At 41.8% G+C, this 19,230-nt stretch overlaps 1 long non-coding RNA gene across 1 annotated transcript; it reads left to right on the top strand.

Moving 5' to 3' along the window:
- The first annotated feature begins 7,878 nt into the window (after positions 1-7,878).
- LOC117518049 lies at positions 7,879-18,996 on the top strand. Its single transcript, XR_004562900.1, has 3 exons — positions 7,879-7,968; positions 11,313-11,324; positions 18,986-18,996. It is a non-coding gene; the product is annotated as an uncharacterized LOC117518049 (long non-coding RNA).
- The last annotated feature ends 234 nt before the right edge of the window (positions 18,997-19,230 follow it).

The raw sequence follows: 19,230 nt of genomic DNA, 5'->3' as shown, positions 1-19,230 counted from the left end.
CAGAAAACAGACACAAATTCAGACTAAATGAATGTAGGATGCGGACGGAAGGCTCCGCCCATATTCATATTTACCGTTCAGCATGAATGAGCATTTGTTCTGATGGTGGTTATGTAGCTGATAGAGAAGAGTGTAATGTTACTGCAGCAGGAACAGATTTGGAACTTGAAGTGAGGAGCGTAAATGTCTTTGTGGTTTGCTAACGTGTTGTGATCAGCTTGATGTTTTGTTTTCCTCCATGGTTGCTGTTTGCTTTGAGAGCGAAGACTCTTTTTTGCATGCATGCATTTTGTGGATGCATCAAACAAGCTTCTTTTTTTTTCTTTTTTTTTTGAGGAAGCGTGTTTAGCATTATCAGAAAGCGTGACGCTCCACGTTTAAAAAGAAGTTCAATTTGTGAATTGTTTTGTGCTGATATTTGTGGAAAGTGCCTTTGGTGAAAGCGGCATTGAATCACGACACCACTGCTGTGTGTTTTGTTTTTCAGATTTTGTCTTCTTTTCTTGTCTTTACTAAAATAAATGCAGAGAAGATCTTTGCTGCCACAGTTTCCCTCAGGTACGGGCCTTTGGGTTTCTCCGGTGGACTTTTATTTCGTGCCTGTGTTGCTGTAAAACTAAATTGTCTCGTCTCGTCTGTTCTTGGTGTGAAAGGGGCATGTAGTTATTTTTTCTCCCTTCAATAAAAGCTTTGGCAGTAGCACATGTCTCCTCGGCTTTGTTTTGCATTTCTTCTGGTGTAAGAGAGCATTCAAACCCACCCTGCCTGTGCACGGCTCCTCCCCCCCCACCAGCGGTTAATGTTAGCCCAATGGCACCCGGCCCCGCGGATCAACCAGGTAATGAGCGTTTTCTCTTTCTTCTCCTTGTGCTCGTCAGCAACCTCCCAGTGACCTGCTGAAGAACGTACCTGCAGATGAAAGTGATTTATTCTGAGCAGATGTCACGCAGGGCCACTTCACGCTCTTCAAGAGTCATTTAAAAGCCCTTAAGTGCCGGAAAGCGGCCCGCACTTACACACCTCCCATTCATTGACTGCCGTGGCTTGCTGTGAGTGCCCGCTGCCGCTTAGTGGAATCGCCAGCACAATACAAATCCTACTCCATCTGCCACAGTGTCTTCATTACACTAAAATACTTTTATTTAATTGTTTAATTTCTAGGAATGAGTAGTTTTAATCGCTTAGGTTTGCAGTCTTTCCTGTTATTTACATGCTGTAAATAAGCAGTAAGTCACACTGCGTTTCATTTCTCTCTTGGGCAGTGTTCAGTGGAAATGGAAATTTAACACTGAAACTCATCTTTTTGGACATTAGTTTTGATGTCAAAAACAAGCAGAAATGGTGGTGTAACTAGGTGAGGTTATAATAATGACCTGTTACCAGCAAAAGCCATGTCTATGGGTATCATGGTGCACAGAAGTCACTAGTCAGTTCACACCTCTTTTAACACAGCAAAATCACCTGTGTTAAATTAACACTTATCAGGCTGGATGGTCAGGAATTGCTGGACACAAATGCACCGCTCGAACAGACAGCTCTGGTTGTAAAAAGGCTTTACTTGAGGATAGCAATGGTTGGTACACGAGTACGCAGTCAAGAAAAAGCAGCAGTACAAAAATCATCAGGCAATCAGCGTGGTCGAGGCAACAGGCCGGAGGTCAGCAACACACAATGAGGCAGCCAGGACAAGGAACATAGGAACAGAGCTGGAATGCAGGCACAAGGCACAACAAACTGGCAACTAGCAAACACACCCAGTGAGCTTGTATAATCCCAGGTGATAATCAGCCAATCAGGAACAGGTGTGCATGGAAAGCACCAGAACCAGGGCGTGGCCAGAGAAAGTGAAACACCCACCACCAAGAACCAAGAGACAGACAAGAGAGATAGTGACAGACAGACCCAATTTTATGGAAATTGTGGAAACATTAGGATTTCGGCAATACATTCAGGACTCGACACAGATTAGTGGAAATACCCTGGATCTGATTCTCGCATGTGGTATTGCTGTCACGAATATTGACATCATGCCTCTTACATCAGTGGTCTCTGATTGCTCGCTTATTAAGTTTACAGTTTCACTGCTGTGTTTTGTGGAACAGCAACCTTATTTATCACTACGGCAATGCATCAACTCCTCAACGAAGACTGAACTCGAAGCTAGACTGCCTGATGTCTTAGCTTCATATTTGGCAAATTCCCAATCAGTAGCCAGTCTTGTGGATAGTTTAAAATCAGTGCTCAAAACTACACTCGATTGCGCCACCTTTGTTAAAATCTCCCCCCCCCCCCCCCCCCCCCCAAAAAAAAAAAAAAAACATGGTCACCTTGGTTAATGATTACCTGCATGACCTCAAGCATAAGGCTAGAGGTCCAGAACGGAAATGGCGTAGTTAAAAATCAGAAGTCCACCTTGCGTGGCGTGATGCTATCTTAGACTATAAGCATGCATTACTGGCTACAAAGAGCACCTATTACTCTGATTTGATCAACAAAAACAAGCATAACTCGAAGTTCTTGTTCAACACGGTGGCAACACTTATTCGTGGACAACCACCTGTAGTTTGCTCTCATGTTACAGCACAAGATTTCCTGGATTACTTTGAGAAGAAAATAGAAGACATTAGGTTAAACATATCCCAGCATGCCTTAACCCGGCCACTACACCCTACTATTGAGGTGGGCACCATTACTAAAGTATTACCTAGATTTACAGAATTTGACAGTATCTCTCTAGGCATGCTGTTGAAATTCGTAACATCAACAAAAAGCACAACCTGTTTATTTGATCCTATACCAACAAAACTTTAAGGACCTGTGGCCCACTCTTGGGCCAACTGTGCTGGAAATTATTAATCTTTCTTTAACTTCTGGCTCTGTTCCTAAATGTTTAAAATCTGCAGTGATTAAACCATTACTTAAGAAACCTAATCTTGACCCTAGTGTACTGAAAAGCTATTGGCCGATATCAAATCTATCATTTCGCTCTAAAATTCTGGAAAAAGTGGTGTCACGGCAGCTCGTGGACTATTTTACTGAGTATAATCTCTTTGAGCCACTGCAGTCTGCTTTTAGAAAATATCATTCCACAGAGACAGCTCTCACTAAAGTGGTGAATGATCTTCTGCTTGCAATGGATTCGGACACCAATGCAGTTCTTGTGCTATTAGATCTCAGTGCTGCATAGTGCCCTTGCATGGTTGATGTCATACTTGACCAGTCATTATCACTGTGTTCTGTACAGTAACACGACCTCTAACCTTAGTGACATGAAATTTAGGGTTCCACAGGGGTCCATCTTAGGCCCCCTGCTTTTCTCCCTTTATATAGCACCTGTTGGGCACATATTGCGGCGCTTTGGGATTACCTTTCACTGTTATGTTGATGATACTCAGTTATACATGCCGATAACTGCTGGTCATCTCATCCACATAAAATCCTTAGAAGAGTTCCTTGCATCATTGAGAAGCTGGATGTGTAGAAACTTCCTACTTTCAAACTCTGGTAAGACTGAAATGATGGTTCATTGGCATCAATTTGACCAGCTAGCGCTTAGCCTAGGCTCGTGTGTCATACATCACACGGACAAAGTGAGGAACCTTGGGGTAATTTTTGATCCTACGTTGTGTTTTGGCCTCCACATTAGAAATATTACAAGGACTGCTTTCTTCCACTTGTGAAATATAGGGAATATTCGTCCCATCCTGTCTATGGCTGATGCTGAGACCCTGATCCATGCGTTTATCTCTTCTAGATTGGACTACAATGTTTTATTTTCTGGTTTACTGCAGTCCAGCATTAGGGGTCTCCAATTGGTTCAAAATGCTGCTGTCAGACTTTTGACACAAAGCAGAAAGTTCGACCACATTACACCCATTTTGGCATCCCTTCAATGGCTTCCTGTCCCAGTGAGATCAGATTTTAAGGTTCTGCTACTAGTCTATAAAATTGTTCACGGACTGGCACCTCCCTACCTAGCTGACCTAATTAAACCTTACGTACCGGCCCGGGCTTTGCGTTCTCAGGGTGCAGGACTACTTTGTGTCCCAAAGATGAATAAAAAGTCTGTGGGTCACAGAGCTTTCTCTTTTCATGCCCCTGTTCTGTGGATTGATCTCACTGCATCAATAAAACAGTCAGATTCTGTGGAGACTTTCAAGTCCAGACTTAAGATGCACTTTTCCCTTTCTAGCATACTGGCATGCTTTTCACTCTTTTAATTCATTTTATTGGGAAATGGAGCGTGCAGCAGCCTCAACTTTACCTAAATTCTGGGTTTTTTAGTGAAGCTCAGGGCTAGTTTTTCTTGTTTTTTAATGCTGACAAATTATACTGTATTTCTTGTCTTTCTGATGCTTGATTCTGTTTTTTCTCTCTGTTTAAGGTGCAGCTCCATCCAGAGATGGGTGTGGTATTTGTGCTGGAGACCCTCCTGTCCTGTGCACCAACAGCTTTTCCTGTATATTCGTTTTGAATTGTTCTGCAATTTATGTTCATAGCATGGCCCGGGCAGAGGATCACCCCTTTGTCTGATCTGCTTGAGGATTCTTCTTCAGAGGGAGTTTTTCCTTACCACTGTTGCTCTGGGGGTTAGTAAGGTTAGACCTTACTTGTGTGAAGCACCTTGAGGCAACTCTGTTTTGATTTCATGCTATATATAAAATAAATAAACTGAAAAATAAAATTGACCCAAGCAGAACAGCCCAGCAAGAGAAAGAAGACACAGAAAAACAAAACAGTAAAACAGAAAAGTAACAAAACAAACCAAAGAAAATAAAACAAAACTAGACAAATATTTAAAACCTGACAACACTGACAGTGTATATATATTCCCTACTGACCCAGTGTGGACTCATATACAGTAGTGTTCAGAATAATAGTAGTGCTACATGACTAAAAAGATTAATCCAGGTTTTGAGTATATTTCTTATTGTTACATGGGAAACAAGGTACCAGTAGATTCAGTAGATTCTCACAAATCCAACAAGACCAAGCATTCATGATATGCACACTCTTAAGGCTATGAAATTGGGCTTTTATTAAAAAAAAAAAGTAGAAAAGGGGGTGTTCACAATAATAGTAGTGTGGCATTCAGTCAGTGAGTTTGTCAATTCTGTGGAACAAACAGGTGTGAATCAGGTGTCCCCTATTTAAGGATGAAGCCAGCACCTGTTGAACATACTTTTCTCTTTGAAAGCCTGAGAAAAATGGGACGTTCAAGACATTGTTCAGAAGACCAGCGTAGTTTGATTTAAAAAGTTGATTGGAGAGGGGAAAACTTATACGCAGGTGCTAAAAATTATAGGCTCTTCATCTACAATGATCTCCAATGCTTTAAAATGGACAAAAAAAAAACAGAGACGTGTGGAAGAAAACGGAAAACAATCATCAAAATGGATAGAAGAATAACCAGAATGGCAAAGAATGCCAAAGAACACATCAACTGGCCTAAAGAGAAATGGAGGAATATTTTGTGGACTGATGACAGTAAAATTGTTCTTTTTGGGTCCAAGGGCCGCAGACTGTTTGTGAGACGACCCCCAAACTCTGAATTCAAGCCACAGTTCACAGTGAAGACAGTGAAGCATGGTGGCGCAAGCATCATGATATGGGCATGTTTCTCCTACTATGGTGTTGGGCCTATATATTGCATACCAGGTATCATGGATCAGTTTGGATATGTCAAAATACTTGAAGAGGTCATGTTGCCTTATGCTGAAGAGGACATGCCCTTGAAATGGGTGTTTCAACAAGACAGTGACCCCAAGCACACTAGTAAATGAGCAAAATCTTGGTTCGAAACCAACAAATTTAATGCCTCGCAGATGTGAAGAAATCATGAAAAACTGGTTATACAACTAAATACTAATTTAGTGATTCACAGGATTGCTAAAAAAAAAAGCAGTTTGAACATAATAGTTTTGAGTTTGTAGCTTCAACAGCAGATGCTACTATTATTGTGAACACCCCCTTTTCTACTTTTTTACTAATAGCCCAATTTCATAGCCTTAAGAGTGTGCATATCATGAATGCTTGGTCTTGTTGGATTTGTGAGAATCTACTGAATCTACTGGTTCCTTGTTTCCCATGTAACAATAAGAAATATACTCAAAACCTGGATTAATCTTTTTAGTCACATAGCACTACTATTATTCTGAACACTACTGTAAACACTGTCAGTGTGAATTTAACACAAGTGATTTTGCTGTGTAGAGATCACTGTTCAGTAAGAGTTCGGTTTTTGAAAATTCCTCAAATCTTTGTTGAAAATACATCTTCATTCATGTGGATGAACTGTTTTGGTGCTAGAAATGGGTTTACTAATGTAAATAAATATAAAATAAAATCATTTCCGGTTAGATGATTTCTACGGAAGCGCATTGCATTCACTGGAAAAAAATTAATAAATTAGACCTCAGATCTCAGATTAGACCCCTTCATCTCGTAATTACGACATCAGGTGTAAAAATTAGGTGTAGTGTGTATAATTGCACTGTACAGTCATAACATGTATTCTGCATTCAGTTCTGTACATCGAACCGTTGTGTGCTGTATGGTATCACGGCTGTCTAATTGATAAAACCATCTGATCTTTTTATATATGTTTAATTGATAAAGCCAAAGTATTCATGTCTATTTGGAAAAAGAATCAGCATGATGGAAACTACACTACATACGTAAACACGCACTATAAGATTTTTACATAACAACCATGAATGCACTGCAAACAGACACTTCCCATTTTCGCCACCCTGCAGCCAGTTCACATAGGCGCCGACTCAAGCCAGGTTAAGGACTGCCCATATGGGGGTGGCTTAGGCTGAAGTCATAAAAGTTAGGGAACAAATGAAGTCAGGGTTCTTTGTTCCTGGTGTTTGCATGCGACTGGTTCAAGATCCCAGTGCTGAGATAACTCTGTATTGGTGTAACAATTCTTTACAAGTCTTCTAAACTTTGAAATCTGTTTCCTGTCCAATTCTTTTTGGAGGTCTCACTGTGATAAAAGAACCTAACAATAATAATAGTCGCAGTTGGTGTCACTAACATTTGCTCGGTGCTCCTGTTTGTGCTCCCACTACGTAGGCCGTGGGAGTCAGCTGGTTTGCACAGCAGAAATCTCCTTCTGGAAAACTCAATTATGAATCTTAATATAAAACATCTTTCTACTCAGCAGCAAGTGAGCACTCAATCCACAGGAAACTGGACTCATCAATATTTTATCTTTTCCCGCTTGGCCTGGAGCATGGTGCAGAACACCTCTGCAAGTTGGCCCAGACCATAGCACTCTTGTTAAACATACTGGACCTTGCGTGGATAACACGCTCGGTTATACAGTCCAGTCTGCATAGTGTGAGCTCACTCAAAATGAACTAAGCCATTAGTGGAAATTTTACTGTTGAAAAAAAAAAGGCTTTTATATGATTAAAAACACACTCTTTTGTATACCACGGGGCCATTTGTTGTGAACTTGTACCCTAGTCATAGTCTTTTTTTTTTTTTTTTACTTCTGACACACTGCCACCTAATTAATTACATGTCTATGAGACAAATATGTTGGAATAAACTGGAAAACTCACTCTAAACATGTACAACATAAAGAAGAAGCATCTCAGTACTCAGTAAGGCCGAACACGTTCTGGACAACACTCCACATTCTCTGCTGTTCATTGGTTTTACAATATTTAAATTACTATGCAGAAGTTTTGGGCAATACTTATAAATGTACACTACATTCACTAGCAATACTACAAAAAAAGAGCTATAAGGATAATTCATAATGCCAATTACAAAGGGAGGTGATGATCTAGTGGTTAAGCGTTGGGCTTCAGACCAGACGATCCTCGGTTCAAACCCCCATCTGGCTGGACAATCACTACGGACCCTTGGGCCAAGGTCCTTAATCCCCAAGCTGCACCCGGTGTGTAGTGAGCACCTTGCATGGTGGCAGCCTGGCATCGGTGTGTCTGTGTAAGGCACTTTGAGCTTCTGATATAGATGGAAAAGCGCTATATAAATTTTACCATTTACAAAGAACATACAACTTCACTATTCTTAAAATCAAGAACATTAAAATTCAATGTCCTGGTTAATTTTCAAACAGCACAAATTATGTATAAAGCAGCAAATGATCTACTTCCCAAAAATATTAAAAATTGTTTTAACAGAGATGGGGATTATAATCTGAGGGGTGGGGGGAGTATACACTAAAACTTCTATGCGTTCGCACAACATTAAAAAAGGTTTGTATATCAGTATGTGGCGTGAAGCTGTGGAACGGGTTGGGGGCGGAGCTCAAGGGATGTCCCAGCATGACCCAGTTCAAACAGTGGTACAAAAACATGGTTGTCACAGGGTACAGTGAGGATGAAGGGCTTTAATAGTTTCACAGATTCACTTATTACTTACATCTATTTATTCATTTATTATTTATTGGGTTTTTTTTTGTCTATAAATATGCACATATGTAAATATGTATAATCATGAGGTGTTTAATACATGTAGTTGCACATTTGTTTAAAGGACAGCATTTTGAAATCAAGTGATTTAAAAAGGACAAGGGGTAGGACTGATGAAGCACATGCTTCGTGCTTCCTTTCGAACACGTTATGCTGACATTGTTCTTGTTTTATTTATTTTGTGATTTGTTGCTTTTCTATGTCTGTATGGTTTCTATGTCTTCTTCTATATTTGTTTTGTTTTTCATGTTTGAAATAAAACCAATCAATCAATCATCCATGAGGAGAAACATAGCACCTGGTACGATGGGAAAATACAGGAAGAAATTCAAAAGAATGAAAACGTACACCTAGAATTACAGAATGGATAGAATGTGTAACCGGGGGTGATACTAAAACGTTATCAGTCCAGTGGATGTGAGAATTGGTCACTGAGTGTGAGTGATCAATACCGACCACAGTGACCTTCAGCAAGGAAAAGCTCCTTCGAAATGCGAAATATAATGCAGTATTATTCACTCAAACAGGTAAATGCTTTCATTTTATGCCACTTCTGCGTGTCGGGGTTGCAGTGGCAGTAGACCAAGCAACTCATCTCACCCTTCCTTCCTTCCTTCCTTTCTTCCTTCCTTCCCAAGCCAGTCTCATCTGGGTCTTACTTGGTACCTTCATGAAATATTTTTAGAAAAGTGTTTTTGATGCCGGTTCTGAGTTTTGTTTCTCAGCAGTCAGCATGTTTAGGAGAGGTGATGGTGTAGCGGTTAAGCGTTGGGCTTTAGACCAAAGGATCTTTGGTTTAAATCCCAGCCTGACTGGAAAATCACTAAGGGCCCTTGGGAAAGATCCTTAATCCCCTAGTTGGTCCCGGTGTGTAGTGAGCGCCTTGCATGGCAGCACCCTGACATCGGTGTGAATGTGAGGCATTATTGTAAAGTGCTTTGAGCGTCTGATGCAGATGGGAAAATGCTATGTACGAGGTCTGTCAATAAAGTATAGGTCCTTTTTATTTTTTTTCAAAAACTATATGGATTTCATTCATATGTTTTTACGTCAGACATGCTTGAACCCTCATGTGCATGCGTGAGTTTTTCCACGCCTGTCGGTGACGTCATTCGCCTGTGAGCACTCCTTGTGGGAGGAGTCGTCCAGCCCCTCGTCGGAATTCCTTTGTCTGAGAAGTTGCTGAGAGACTGGCGCTTTGTTTGATCAAAATTTTTTCTAAACCTGTGAGGCACATCGAAGTGGACACAGTTCGAAAAATTAAGCTGGTTTTTGGTGAAAATTTTAATGGCTGATGAGAGATTTTGAGGTGATACTGTCGCTTTAAGGACTTCCCATGGTGCGAGACGTCGCGCAGCGCTCCCAGGCGCCGTTGTCAGCCTGTTTTAAGCTGAAAACCTCCACATTTCAGGCTGTATTGATCCAGGACGTCGTGAGAGAACAGAGAAGTTTCAGAAGAAGTCGGTTTCAGCATTTTATCCGGATATTCCACTGTTAAAGGAGATTTTTTTTAATGAAAGACGTGCGGACGGGTCCGCGCGTCGGGACGCAGCCGGCACGGTGCGGCGGCATGGGAAAAACACCTCCGTGTTGATAACCATTTGTAAAATCCAGGCGGCTTTTGATGGCTTTCAGTGGAGTGAGTATATGAGAAATTGTTTAACAGCTGGACATGTTGCAACTTGTCCTTAAGGCTTCCAACGGAGGTGTTTTTCCTGTGGCGGAGCGTCGCGGCGGCCGCGAGCCGACGCTGCAATCCGCCCGCACGTCTTTCATTAAAAAAATCTCCTTTAACAGTGGAATATCCGGATAAAATGCTGAAACCGACTTCTTCTGAAACTTCTCTGTTCTCTCACGACGTCCTGGATCAATAGAGCCTGAAATGTGGAGGTTTTCAGCTTGAAACAGGCTGACGACGGCGCCTGGGAGCGCTGCGCGACGTCTCGCACCGTGGGAAGTCCTTAAAGCGACAGTATCACCTCAAAATCTCTCATCAGCCGTTAAAATTTTCACCGAAAACCAGCTTAATTTTTCGAACCGTGTCCACTTTGATGTGTCTCACAGGTTTACAAAAAATTTTGATCAAACAAAGCGCCAGTCTCTCAGCAACTTCTCAGACAAAGGAATTCCGACGAGGGGCTGGACGACTCCTCCCACAAGGAGTGCTCACAGGCGAATGACGTCACCGACAGGCGTGGAAAAACTCACGCATGCGCACGAGGGTTCAAGCATGTCTGACGTAAAAACATATGAATGAAATCCATATAGTTTTTGAAAAAATAAAAAGGACCTATACTTTATTGACAGACCTCGTAAATGCAGTCCATTTACCGTTATCTCCTCCCAGTAGAACATGCCTGCAAGACCTCCCTGGATAGACAACTAGGTGTCTGAACCACCTCAGCTGGCTCCTTCTGATGCAAAGGAGCAGAGGATCTACTCAGCGTCCCTCCCAGAGTGTAAGCCCAGATACCTGTGGAGGAATTTCATTTCCGCCGCTTGTATCAACAACCTTATTCTTTTGGTCATTACTCAAAGTTCATGGCCACAGGTAAAGATAGGAGCACAAATCAAGAGTCTTCTAGCGCAACTCTTTCTTCACTATGACAGTCCGTAAGACATGAGACGACACTCAAATCCAAGTAAACTCAAAATGTTTTTAGTGGTAGCATATTTTAGTGGTTAGCACTGTTGCCTCACAGCGAGAAGGTCGTGGGTTCAATTCCCGTGGCCTTTCTGTGTGGAGTTTGCATGTTCTCCCCGTGTTTGCGTGGGTTTCCTCCAGGTGCTCCGGTTTCGTCCCACATCCAAAGACATGCGGGTTAGGTGGATTGGACTCTTTAAAATTGTCCATAGGTGTGTGTGTGGGTGTGTCTGTGTTTGTTTGTCTATTTGTGGCCCTGCGACAGACTGGCATCCTGTCCTGGGTATACCCTGCCTCGCAGTCTATGACTGCTGGGATAGGCTTCAGCCCCCTGCGACACTTAATTGGACTAACCGGTAGAAGATGAATGAATGAATGTTTTTTATTCAGTAAAGTCTGTTTAAATGGACACCCAATTGGCATTTTAATAGGTACAATTAGATCAACCTGATGCAGTATAACACAATAGCCATGCAGTAAGCGTTTCCTTGATAAATGAAGATTATTATGTTTAATTTTTACTGAATGTGCTTGAGAAAGGCATTATTTTTAGGCCATTTTAGAGGAAGTAATTTGTGTTACAGTTTAACTGTGCTGATTGCACTGAGAAGTGAGTGTAATACAATAATTTTCCTCACAAAAGATAAAATTCTGGGGAGCGAGCAATTAGAGCAGAGGGCATGTGGGGGGGGGTCATGCTGTACATATCTGACTTATGTTAAGGTACAAAGACGGTAAATAATTAACATATCTCGTTATCTTCTAACCTGATAAGTCCATGGAGTCATCTCATGACATCCACATGGTCTTCCGTTTGCCTCAGCATTCTCAAATGTCTTAAGACATAATCATAAATTTTTGGACATTTTGAGTCTCAAAGAATGCACCTCACATTAAATACTTCTGAGACCAGAAAATCCTAGATTCTTCTGGGTACAAATACAGCCAAAATCCAACAACTATCTGGGAAAACCTAGACATATGTTGACCTTGGGCCACATCCTAAGTCAGAGGATAAACATGCCTCTGATTTAGAGCGTATAAAAAAATGTAAACCTGTAGTGTAGTTGTTGTTGTTGTTGACAGAAAGATCAAGCATCATCTGATGTGGTGACATCATCGGCGTGTAGGGCCTCTCACATATGAAGTGGAACATATTTACCCTCATTTCTGTGAGCTGCAGTTCTGGCGTGGCGGCAGTGTGGAGGTTTCCTTTTCGTAGCGTGCTGGAGGCACCTCGGGCACTATAAACAAGGACTTACTGCATATAAATCTGGTGTTTACAAACAAACTGACGAGTGACGGCCCCTCCAGCCACCGCCACGTACCCGACAATTTCTTCCTCTGCATAACATTCCAGCGTAAAATCTCTGAGGGCCTGCCTCTGCATTTTTTCTATGTCTTCTTCTAATACAGTTATTTACCAGGAAGCAGACGCGTACGAAGGATGGAAACAGGCCGCTATCGCACATAATCTCGCATACTCTCAGATAAACGAGGCTGTCGTGTGGTCAGATTTACATAATGTTACAGCGTGAGTTGACATCGCTCCCAGCTTAATGTTATTAAGTTTAAAGTGAATTCCCGCTGAGCATTTGCATCAGGAGCATTGATTTTGTGCGTCCTTGAGTTGGCTGAAGGCGGTGATGTAATCACTGAGTCTGTGTTGCCTCGCCAGAAGTTGTACAGATCGTTTTGAGACATGAGTTGACATGAGTCGTCCCAACGCACACCCGCCATATACAACCATTAGTAGTGCATTTTTTTTTTTTCTACAACTGGCTGTGAACTCCTGTGAAACGAGAACCAGAAAAGTTTAACAGCTTTTCACAACTTTTATGTTACCTATAAATGATTTACATGGTAATATTTTAGGGCTTGTAAAGGACAGCACATCTGGGATTTAACTAGGACAGGGGTCACCAACCCAGTTCCTGGAGGGCACCTGTCCTGCTTGTTTTCTAACTCTCCCTGTTCCATTCACAGGCAATTAACTCTATCAGGTGGGCTCAGCCAATCAACAACTGGAAGACACCACTTAAAAAAAATCAGGTGTGACTTGAGTGGGTTGACGTGGAAAACATACTACTAGGGGAGCTACGACCACTACCTTTGCACCCCCCGCCCCCAGGACTAAACCAAACCAACTTTTTTAGGTTCCTTAGATGACCCCAAAACACAATCAGGATGTTCCGAAAAATAAAAACTGGCCTCAAGCCAGTTATCCAAGATGGCGTCCAAGTTGGCTGCCAAAATAGTGTTTTTTCACTAAAACACCTTCAAACAACATATAAACAACTTCCTACGATGTATTTGAATGATAAGGGTCTATTGGGAGCCATTTTGGACACCATTTTGAATCTTAAACCCATGAATTAATTTAGTTTAGGCACAAATGAGTTTGCTGTGACCTGCAATGGTCTTCCCGTTGAATCTCTGTGATATTTAAGTTTTTTATATGTTGTTTAACCCCTTAAGCCCTAGAGCCTATTTCGCCAAAATCACATACCCATACATTATGATTTATTTCTCAGCTTGTACAAGGTCAAAAATGAAAAGGTTTGGATCATCTAAAAGATAGGTCCTAGGGGATGTTGTGGATGCAAAAAAATTGAACGTAAATAATACTTGGTCGGAGTAAATGAGGTTTTTCTTTCCACAAAAAAATGAATTCCGATTTATGTCTTTATTTGCTTGGCATTTCAGCTGTGGTTAGTTGATATGTGATTGAAGTGGATACTTTTGTAGAGGAGACTTCGCTTGACATTTTGATGTATAATAAGTGTATGTTGGTGTCAGCATTGGTTAGTTATGAGTGTTCAAATGTTCCAAAACAGGGCAAGTCCCCAAATGTGGGGACTCTAGGGTTTAAGAGGTTAAAGGTGTTTTAGTGAAAAACCCCATTTTGGTGGCCATCTTGGCTAACTGGCTTGAGGCCAGTTATTAGTATTGGGAACATCCTGATTGTGTTTTGGGGTCATCTAAGGAACATAAAAAGTTGCTTTGGTTTAGTCCTGGGGGGGGGGGGGGGGGGTGCAACGGTAGTGGTTGTAGCTCCCCTAGAATCTCCAGAAACGGGGTTGGTGACCCCTGCTTTCTGACTTCATCATCAGTCAATCACAAATACTGACCATTATGCTTTTGTTCAAATCTGTATCTCAGGGGTCTGGTAAGGATGGAGGATTCTTTGAACCAAGAATCCTCTGGTGTCAAGCCCAATGCTTAACCACTAGACCATCACCTCCAACCAAATATTCCCATTTTTTTTTCAATAATAACAAATGAATTGATAATCACGGTCTTAGCGAGTGATCTTTGGAGTGACTGATCAAACTCGAGCTGTATGAACAGATTCATACTCTTCTTTGTCCGGCTGTTTAGGTCCTGTATGGTGGGCGGGTTTGACTTCTGACTTGCTGCAGTGATTGGTGCAGAGCTGCAGGTTGCCATGTTTGTGTGTTAATATTCCATTATGACTCCCTGCCATCTGACTGTAGCACCACACAAACACAAATAAGCACTTTATAAGTGCGACAATCCATTAAATCCATTATGTTTGAGAGTCTCTAAAACAAGTGCAATCAGGTAAATTGAAAACGTTACCTCTGGCAGTCACCCACGCTGTTTATGGGAATAATATTCTGTTACCAAGGCGATGTTGCACTGGAGTGTCTCATTCTTTTCTCAATCCATTCAAATTTAATAGCACAGAGTCAAAGATGATTTTTACTATTAAAACTCACATCTAACTACTTTTCTCTCAGGGAAAAAAATCTTACATTTTATTTAATAATTCAGGTCACCTGGTCTCACCAGCTTATTTCTTAGTCTTAAATTTTTCTTTACATAGTGAACATATATGAATTAAAACCCATATGTGTGACTTGTGAAATCATTTGCTTTTTTCAACGTGCACATCTTTATGGATCAGGATTGTTTTTACATTTTCTCTACATGCAGGAAACCCGTCAATAGCACGAATAAACGCACCACACACTGTACACACACTCATGCACAAAAACCACAATGATGTTCAGCAGATGTAGACATACACGTAAAGGTGAAGTGCACACTAAAACAGACTTCACGGTGCACGATGTTAGTGTACGTATGTTCACATCCCCAGAGATTTAACAGTAGCCCAGGACCCAGTTTAGACATGTATACACATCATTTAGGAGAGGATAACTCAACTGTTCCAGACTAATATGACCCCACTGAACAACGTGGGATATGAGCCAAAATCTGTATCTGGGACGAACAGCCCGAACATGACCACGCCCTTTTTCATCTTGAGTGACATTTCTAATGTAGCTGTATTTTCTAAACTGCAGCAGCTGCAGATTTTCCAAGGTATTCAAAATGTTCTGAATGACCAGTACATGTTAATTTTGACATTCCTTTATCTGAAAAATATGTGTATTTTTATGTGAATTTTTTAAAGATTGTTTTTCACCGATGTTCAAGCTCTGCAGGACTATGACAGGATTACATCAATAAAAAGTACATCACTTAACTTTAGCATTTGTGTTTCTCTGCACCTCAGATTTTTCTGTGAAAAACACCATGTGATTTTTTTTTTTCTTTTTTTGGGGGGGGGGGTGGGCGGGGGTGGGTCTGTGAGCACCACTGGACCTGAAAAAAGTCTTGGACAAACACTGAAAGTGTATCTGTATGCGATGAAACTATTGAACTTGCAGAGTCATTCACTTATCTCGGCTGTGACCTTCATATCTCTGGGTTCTCAGCATCTGAAGCTCAACAGACATGCTGAAAGAGCTTATGGAGTCATGAGGTCTTTGTAGAGAGGTGTACGGTAATTCTGATATTTTTGCAGCAGAATGAAGGTCCGAGCATTAAGGTCCTGGTGCTTCCTGTCTTACTGTGTAGTTGTCAAAATTGGATATTAGCCTGTGACCTATGTTTTATTCCAAGTCTCTTTGGAGGAACCTTAGGTACTGTTGGAATGACTTTGTATCCTATTACAGTTCGTTAGGTTGACTAGGATGAGGAAATGTCAGCTTCAACATTTTGACCACATGGTGCCTTTCTCTGTGCATGATTGAGCATACAAAGGCCTCACTGCTGAGGGCCCCAGAGGCTGGATAAGGACAAGGAGGGTGCTTATGCTTCACCTGGCTACATAGATTACTACATAGTTACTACATTACTACATAGTTACTTTCGATTGGCATCCAGGATCCAGAGCAGTTCTGTAGTGCAGTGGGTGTGGCAACACCAGCACATGTTCCCAATCTTGACTTGACTCTGTGGGCCCACTTCAGAAATCTGGAACAATCTAGGTCTAATGTCATTCAAAAACATGGCCTTTCTTCATGCTGTATCCTGTAAAGTCACATTGGGAAGATTTGGTGTCAATCACAGAGAAACTGGGGAGAGCTCACCTTTGCCGTTTGGTATGCTTATGTATTTAGGGTCAAGGATGAACGGTGCAAAAACAAAGTTGATAGGACTAATATTTTTGGAAAAATTTGTGATATTATCTAACAACACTGAACAATGGAAGTTCTGCTGCAGTGCACCATGGAAGTTTGGGGTTTAAAATGTTGTTATTGTGGTTCATGTTAGTTTAACAGTGTTATTAGTGTTATTGATTTATTGTGCTTTTGTAGTTCAATTGATTTAGTCAGTTTAGTTAAGTGTCATGTTGCCATTACATGAGTGAGAAGTATGGTGCGTTTGATATCTTCTTCCACTGTCTCTATTTGTGGGTGTGTAAAATAAAACAACCTGCTTGGGGCAGAATGCAGAAAAGACAAAAAGCTCTGGATCGGTTTTCATTGTTCCGCGCAGCTCTCCACATATATAAAAAATGGTGTCTGTGTATATATGCGTGCATACATGTGTATAACTTTGATCACAGACAAACTGGGGAGAGCTGACATTTGCCGTTTTGTATACTTATGTATTTTGGGTCAAGGATGAACGCTGCCAAAAGGGAACATTGATAGAACTAATGTTTTTGGATAAACTACGTGAATTCGTGAACAACACTGAACACTGGATGTTGAGAATTACTTTTAACATCAGCAATAATGATAATAATAATGTGCATATGATAACAAGAACATAAACAATTTCTAAATACATTAAGACAGTAAATTAACATTCAAAAATTATGTAATTAACAGGAAAAAAAGGGTTCTGTTCTTTCACTAAAACTGTTGAGGTCTAAGGTCTCACACGCCATTCCAACTCTTTACAGAAACTTTGCATAATCTATTACCACCTTTGAAAAATGTCAGCTACCTATTTTATAAACACTACCCAATCTAGAGCCCGTGGATCCTTACGGCAACATGCTAGTCTATTTATCTACATACATAAATACCTAAAAATTTTCTGCCTTGAGCTCTTGTATATTTTTAGAATTTTATGACGTCAAAAACCAAAAAGAGAGCAGGCCTGCCAATAGGTAGACATGGGTTTGAATCCTGCTTGTACAAGCTGTCTGTGTTCTTAGACAAGACACTTAATCTACATTGCCTGAGTCAACCCAGATGTAAATGGGTACCGGCCTCAGCTGGGGACGTATCCTGTGAAAGGCTGGTGTCCCGTCCAGGGGGAGTTGTGGACTCTGATCCGCTTGACGCCATGAAATCTGGACATAAGCACCAACACCAATGGGCCTCAGGTTCTATATAGGGAAACCCAAAAACATTACAGACAGTCTCCACCAAAAAAATTCTTTGTCCTTGAAGTCCCAACTTAAAAAACTATATAAAGCACAAAATCACATACCATCAGGTCTGTCAGTATTGGGACAGGGACAGTTGTGGCGCAGGTCGAGCACGGCCTTCATGGGTGGAAGGATCTTGCTCATTTGCACACAAATGACGAGCAGCACTCCCACAGATGTCGAATGCCACTCAAGGCTGAAATGATGGCGCATTGCTCAGGATGGCTGTGGGCTGGTGTTATCCTGCTATTATGTGACAAGAGGCTGTGGAAATACCCTAAACTGTAGCCAGGAAGGAACAGCCCTGTAAATAATAATAAAAAAAATTAAGAAATTTTTAAAAAGCTGAGTGTGGCTCCACGGAGGAAAATACAGGAAGAAAATTGTGGACAGCACACTCCCACACTTGCAGGATGATGTCTCAGCAGGATCCACTCTTCTCTCCTCCCATTATCAGGTTCTAATCGAAGCACTCCTGGATGCATTGGAATGGCCATATCTCTGTGATGTGGTGATGTCCAGCTGAGTGACCTACATGAAAGGCAGCTGTGTCTCAAAAATAGTTCATGAGGGATGAGCACTTTCCACTCCTCTCGGGAATGACTATGAATCCCAATACTTACACAATTACACAATACTTTTCTCCTCGGATCGAGATCCACGTGAAGAGCTCCTCCACATGCTGGAACAGCCTCTTCTCCTTCTCCTCCGCACTTCTTTTCATGACAAAAACTCCTTTAACAGTGGAATGTGGCGAAAAAGTGCTATGTGCACATCTTCTGCCATTTCTCTGGTAGTCAGACGACGTCCCGGATCAACACAGCATTCAGTTTGGAAATGATCTGGTCATTTCAGCCTGTCGATTACCGCTCGGAGCGCGGCGTGCCCTCCGCTATTGTGCGCCGTCTTTAAACCAGTTGTAGCTGTTGTATGGCTGGGGGTGCCTGGCTGCCTTTTGTTTCTGTCTTCTGTTCTGTCTTTTGTTTTTCCTTCCAGGTGGCTTGCGTTCAGGACTGAGTGGCTGTGTGGCTGAGCTATCAGGACCTCACCCTGATCACCTGAGGCTGGTCATGTGCAGCTCGTCAGGACTCACAGCTGTGGTGCATCTACATGGATTGGGGCATGGTGGCATTTAAGTCTGGAGTACACAGTGTGTATTTGCCAGAGACTCGACCTTGTGACCAGATGGGTGAGATCGTCGTCTCAAGAGCCATCTCATCATCATGGATGCAGAGACCGTACCAGGTTTTGATGCCATGGTCTGTGAAAGAGGAGGGGGTGAGGTCTCACGCTCGTCAGAACACTTCCTGAGACTCGGTTTGTCGTGGCCACCTGGGGGGTGTCGGCGGGGTCCTTGGGTCCGAACTGTTTCTGGCTCCGGACTGGTTGTGCTGCTGGGAGCACACCGTAATTCCACCTCGCCAGACCGC

The sequence above is a fragment of the Thalassophryne amazonica genome, chromosome 10 (assembly GCF_902500255.1).
Source record: "Thalassophryne amazonica chromosome 10, fThaAma1.1, whole genome shotgun sequence".
In the NCBI taxonomy this organism is placed as follows: domain Eukaryota; kingdom Metazoa; phylum Chordata; class Actinopteri; order Batrachoidiformes; family Batrachoididae; genus Thalassophryne; species Thalassophryne amazonica.
This window is presented reverse-complemented; position numbering and strand designations above follow the sequence as displayed.